The sequence below is a fragment of the Arachis duranensis genome, chromosome 3 (assembly GCF_000817695.3).
Source record: "Arachis duranensis cultivar V14167 chromosome 3, aradu.V14167.gnm2.J7QH, whole genome shotgun sequence".
Lineage (NCBI taxonomy): Eukaryota > Viridiplantae > Streptophyta > Magnoliopsida > Fabales > Fabaceae > Arachis > Arachis duranensis.
Window position 1 is genome coordinate 9012628 of NC_029774.3, and position 7399 is coordinate 9020026.

The window sequence follows — 7399 nt, forward strand, 5'->3', positions numbered from 1 at the left end:
TTAAATATTAATAAAATTTAATTTTTAATACATAATATTTTTTAAAAATGTCATCAGTAACTGACACCAAAATACGTCATGTCACTAAATTTGAATCTAAAACTTATGTTCATGAATAATAAAATGAAACACTATATATAACATTTACAAAAATATAAGAAAGAAGCGTGTTCTAAAAGAATATAAAATAAAATAGTAAAATTATTGATTCATGAAAATATAAGAAAGAATAACGATCATTATTAAAAATACATGAAAAAAATATTATAATTATTAACAAATCTGAAATTAATTATTAAATGTTAATTTGTCAAATATTTTTCTAAAAATAGATGTATATATTCAAACTCGCAACAAAATGTTGGAATAAACTAATTTCAATAATTCAGATCATCCATATTGAATCACCAAAAAATATAATATAATGAGGAAGCGTACTTTTTCCTCAATCAAAGCCTTCTGTATTCCTAGGCGGCTGAACTGCAACTTTTTTGATGGGGAAAGAGCAACAAAGGCGGCTTTGGTATATTGGGGACCGAAACCCTGAAGGTCTATTTATATTTGGCATGGCACCCATTAAACCATAAAGCTCAAATAAAACAGTATCTAAAGCCCAAAAGATAATATATCTAAAATCCAAAAGATAATTATCTAAGGAACAAAAGATAATATCCGATTTTATTCTCATTTAATTCCAAATCAAAAGTAACAATGACTTATTCAATTAGCATTTATAACAATAAATGAGATCATCATTATATAAGTCATTTAATTTGAAATAGCATAATTTGTGATTATAATTAATATATGTATTGTCCACAAATAATTTAAAAAATCAAATAATTTCCTAACACAAAATACTTACGTTTGTATGTTTAGTGTCAAAATATAACCTATTATAGAATTAGAATTATTAATAATTAATATAATGATTCACTCACTAAAATATAAGAAAGAATCATAATAATAATTATTAAAAAGATATGAAATAGAATATTAAAATTATTGACAAATCTCAATATAAATAATCATTAAATGTTATTTTGTATATAATTGATTTCATAATACTTTTTTAAAAAAAGTTGAAAAGAAAAATTTATGCAAATGGTCACCAGAGATCCAGAATACGTTTTGGTGCTATAATACAATCTGTTTTAGAATAATATAATGAAGATTGACAAATTTTATCATAATTAATCATTAAATATCAACAAATCTAATTATTTTAGTACATAATATTTTTCAAAAATAGCATTAACATATAGACGAGCACCAGAGTGCACCACAATAATATACTTTACTCTAAAATTTACACTATATTTAACATTCACATAAATAAAAGAAAGAATCGTGATAATTTTTAAAAAGATATAAAAAATAGGACAATTTACATTTTTAAATTGTTTGAACTCCAATTTTACATAAATACATTGTTTTAAAAATGGATACATAAATACATTGTTTCACTATTTTATATAAACCGCTACTGTCAGTAGCGGTTTACAATTGCACAGAAACCGCTAGTACCAGCCGCGGATTATGTGTATTTTTGGTTGGTCATAAACCGCTGCTGTCAGCAGCGGTTTATGTAGGTTGGTGTGCGTGCGTAAACCGCTGGTGCCTATAGCGGTTTACGTTTAGTATGTGTCAATGGGCTCCGTATATAAACCATAGAGGGGCCGAACGTAGAGAGGTATTTATTCACAAATGGATGGGGAGGATAGTATTAAAAAAATACAATACTCAAAGTATTAAATTATATAAATCAAGACTATTTTTTTATTCTCATCTCTTTTACAATTTATAAATAATAAAATAGTTTATTTTTAGCCAAAATTTCACTAAATCATATATTTTTCTCTTTAACAATCACTTCATTCTCTTTTATTTATATCAACCATACAAGAGATACTAGGAGAGTTTGAAACATGGGTTGTGTTCTTCGCTACTGATTTACATTTGATGTTCTAGCTAAACGAATTTTTTTTATTTGTGCAACTTTATTGTTTTATGTCAAAAAATAAAAATTATTTGTATTTTATAGTTGATTGATTGGATAAATAATAGTGATAACATCATAATTTTGATTAATAAAATAAAAAATATAATTATGCATGTAATAATTTTTTATTTGTATTTATTATTAAAATGAAACTAAATAACAAATCAAAGAGGGAGTATTCACAGAGTACTAAAATATATAAACTAAGACTAATTTTTTTTTATCTTCATCCCTTCTAAAATTTATGAATGATAAAATAATTTTTTTAGTAAAAAATAGTGAATTTTTTTAACAGAAGAAAGTTATGGCACCATAAACTCTGATATCATGAAAGGTATCAGATCATAGAGGGTGATCTTAAAGAAGAGTCAAAACAGAAGTCGAAAGAAAGAAAGAACAGAAAAGGCAAGAGGGAGAAGAAATTTCATTGAATGAATGAGTGGAATTACAAAAACTACCTTGTAAAGTGAGGAGGAGGATTATTTATAAGCAATGAAATTAGGAGTGAGTTAAGCAAGAAAGCTTCCAACATCTTCTAGCATCTATAGTTAACTAACTAACTAAAAAAGGAAGAGTGAAGACTAAGAGCACTAACTGCCTAACAAAATTGATAGCAAACACATGCCTTCTAACAGAATCAATCAGCAAACACATAAGGCACAATATTCATTCTAAACGTGCTTAATTCTAACCATGCCATAACTCTTATCATTGATTAAAAAATTAAAGTTAAATAATTCCTAATTAAATTTTTTTAATAAATCATTAAAAGAATTTCTCTAAATCGTCAACTACTTTAATTACGTTTAGTCCCTTTTCAATGACATGTAACAAATCTAATTAAACAATAATTTTTTTTATTGGTCTACTTACACAGTAATGATAAAAAGTATTTGTCTAAATCGTCAACCATTTAAGATAATAATTCAAAAATTAAGAAATGACCTAATAGTTAATAGATCTAATTATTAAAAAAAAAGCCTCATCCTATTAACTCCAATGAATTTTTTTATTTGATTTGCTATTTTTAGTGAAGAAATTCACTATTTTTTACTAAAAATAAATTATTTTATCATTCATGAGTTTTAGAAGGGATGAATATAAAAAAATTAGTCTTAATTTATATATTTTAGTACTCTATCAATATTCACTATTTGATTTGCTATTTAGTCTCATTTTAATAATAAATACAAATAAAAAATTATTACATGCATATTTATATTTTTTATTTTATTCATCAAAATTATGATGTTATGACTATTATTTATCCAATCAATTAACTATAAAATACAAATAATTTTTATTTTTTGGCATAAAACAATAAAGTTGTACAAATAAAAAAAATTCGTTTAGCTAGAACCTCGAATGTAAATCAGCAGCAAAAAACACAACCCATGTTTTAAACTCTCCTGGTATTTCTTTTATGGTTGATATAAATAAAAGAGAATGAAGTGATTGTTAAAGAGAAAAATATATGATTTAGTGAACTTTTGGCTAAAAATAAACTATTTTATTATTTATAAATTGTAAAAGAGATGAGAATAAAAAAATAGTCTTGATTTATATAATTTAATACTTTGAGTATTGTATTTTTTTAATACTATCCTCCCCATCCATTTGTGAATAAAACTCTACCTCTCTACATTTGGCCCCTCCATGGTTTATATAGGGAGCCTATTGACACATACTAAATGTAAACCGCTATAGGCACCAGCGGTTTACGCACGCACACCAACCTACATAAACCGCTGCTGGCAGCAGCAGCGGTTTATGACCAACCAAAAATACATATAATCCGCGGCTGGTACTAGCGGTTTCTGTGCAATTGTAAACCGCTACTGGCAGTAGCGATTTATATAAAATAGTGAAACAATGTATTTACGTATCCGTTTTTGAAACAATGTATTTACGTAAAATTGGGGTTCAAACAATTTAAAAACGTAAATTGCCCTAAAAAATATTAAAATTATTGATTCACGTAAATATAGAAAAAAATAATGATAATTATTAAAAAAATATGAAATAAAATATTAGAATTATTAATAATTTATCATTAAGGTTATGTTTGTTTGAATGAAAAATGAAAGAGAAAAAAAAAGAAAATAAAAAAAATTATTTTTCATTCTTTGGTTGATGAGAAAAATTAGAGAGGAAGAAAAATAGATGGAAAAAAATTAGTGAGATTCACCAATTTTTTTCTCTCTAACATTGAAAAAAAATAAAGAAAAAACTAATTTCTCTCTATTTTCACTTTTATCTTTTTATTTTTTTAATATATTTTATAATATAAAAATAAAATTATCTTTTTATAAAACATTTTTGTTTTCTTATTTTTCTTCCATATAAACACATCTAAAAAAAATCTATTCAATTTTTTTTTTCTTTCTTTTTTTTTCTTTTTCTCTATTTCTTTCCTTCTAAATATTCACAGCGTAAATGTTAATATGACTAATTACGTAATACTTCTAAATTAACATCAGGATATACCAGGTCAATATGTTTAGCATCAAAATATAACATGTTGTAAAATTAAAATAATTAAATTATTGATTATTGATTATTGATGATTGATTCGTTAAAATATAAGAAAGAATTATAATAATTATTAAAAAGATATATAATCAAATATTAAAATTATTGACAAATTTAAACATAAATAATTATTAAGTATTAATTTAGATATGATTGATTACATAATATTTATCTTAAAAAATAATTATAAACGAGAAATATCAACAAATTATTGATAAAATATATTATATTANAAAATTTAAAATTTAATATTTAATGTTTATAATTAAGATTTAAGTCTAAGCCTTTAAATTTAAAATTTTGAATTCAAAATTTTGAATTTGAGATTTAAGATCGGATTTATTATTTTTGTTTACATTATTTGTTTTAAATTTAAATGTATTGATAGGTGGGGGGGATTGATTTTGTATTTCAACCATGGGAAAGAGAGAAAAAAAATATGATATATTAAATCTAAAGGTGTGTTTTGAACATTCATTTAAATAGATTATTTTAATTGTCATGAGTTTCAGAGAAAAATTATATATATTGTTTTTATAATTACTTCGAAAGGAAATGGGGTTTTTTATAAAAATAATTTTTTGATCTTTAAATTTTACTAGTGTATGCTCCCGTATTTTGTACGGGATAACATATAAAATTATATTAAAAATATTATTAAAAAATTAAATAATATATATAGTAATTATTATTATAAATATTTTATAAAGTTATAATTAAAATCAAACTCTTAAAATTTTTAATATTAAAATATTAAAAATAATTAGTATTTATCTTAATTAATTTGAGTTTGTTAAGTAATCATCTCACTCGTCCGCTTAAATAACTATTAGGAGTTAGAATTTCGTATTGGGTATATAGCAATCCATTGGCTAGTGATAAACCATTAATAAAAGGAGTATAATACGTGGTTAGACTTGGCAGGAGTTTTTGAATACGCAGGTACCCGATCCATCCATACCCGGATGAAAAGGGTAATAACTTGACCCGAGTCGGGGCAGATTTTTCTCAAGACAGGTATCGTCGGGTTTAGGGTGTACCCGACCCCGAATATATACATATAAAAAATTTTTAGGAATTAGGATTTGCCTCACATCACACATGATTCATAACTTCAGTCTATACTCTATAGGCATGCAAGATAAACTCAATCATACTCACCTAAAATCTTCTTTTTCTCGACTTCTTCACAAAAAAACCGCATAGCTCCTGTCATGTTCAATGACGAATCCAAAAAATTTTGTTAGTGGGGGCAATGCATATATAATATAATAATAATTTTTATAATTATATTTTATTATGATAAAATATAATTAATTTTTAAATTGTCTAACAAATAAATTTAAACACTAAAATAATAAGTTAAATAGGTTTTATATTTTCTTTAATTGTCAATACAATCAAATATTTTTCTTTTTATATATGTTATTAAACAATCATTTAAAGATTCATCTCCCATATAATTACGAAATCGACTTTTTATAATATTTATAGAATGTTGTTGTTACTGACAAACCTAAAACTAATTTAAAAAAATAATAATCTTTTAGGTTTATGTAATTTTTTTATTTTAGAAACTAAGCCATTTAATTTTAAACAACATTTTTTTTATTTTATTTTCAATCTTTTTTTTAGTCTTTCATTGATTAGATTTTAAAATTTTGTTACAAATCTTGGTATAGGCAAATTTATAAAAAAAATTCTTTAGTAATATTTATTTACATAAATATACCAAAAATCTAAAATTATTTTTAAATATTCAAATAATTTAGATATTAATTTTTTATTAATATTAAGCAAGCTAAATATATTTTTTATGGATAAATTTTCAATCTTTTATAATAAAAAAATATTTAATAGAGTCAAACTTTGGCTCTTCATTAAATTTATTTAATTTTTTTAATTTGTTAAGAGCTAAATTAACAAATAAAAACTAATTTTATTTTAACATTGTCGGTAGTGTATCAACTTTTAATGATAACAAATTTATTTACTAAAATTGAATTGATGTGCTTCATATTGATGTTTTTATATATTTATTATTGATTAATGTTTATATTTTGTGCCTCTTTTTTTTTTTCATTTTTATACACTGAGAAGTGTGTGAACCAACAAAAATATTTTAGTGGGGTCAAATTTATTTTTTTAGTGGGGGCAAATATATTTATTTTATGTATTCTACATGAAGTTTTATAAAAATTTAATGGGGGCACTTGCCCCCACATGATTAAAGGTAGATCCGTCCTGGTCATGTTGATGCTGAGTCCATCGCCGCTTACCTATTCACAACTTTCATCTTCCTTCACAGTCAGAGACGGACCCATGTTTAATATAGAGGGGGCATTTGCCCCACAAATTTTTTTAAAAAAATTAATACTTGTATACATATATACCACTTATTATATTATATTTGTCTCAAAATAAAATATAAATAGTTCTTTTGTATTTTATGTTAAAAAATATTTTATTAAACTTAACACATAATAATTATATTGTTAAATTTGATTTAATATGAAAAATAAATAAATACACTCAAAAATTAGTGATAATTAATTATATTATATTAGTTAATTAATTAATAATTAAATTAAAACTTAGTTTTCTAATTAAATACAACTTAAATTATTAGTGATTTTAAAAATTATTTAAGATAAAAAATATATTATCTATATATTAATATACTGTAATTATTTTGGTTAAAAAATTTATTTATACTATAAAAATTATAATAAGTAGATTTGACAAATAAGTAAAATAATTGTTTAAAAATATATATAAAAAAATAATATTTAATCATGTTAAAAATAAAAAAAGTCCTTATAAATATTTTTTTTGTTATTTTTAATATTATACTATGTGTATGAA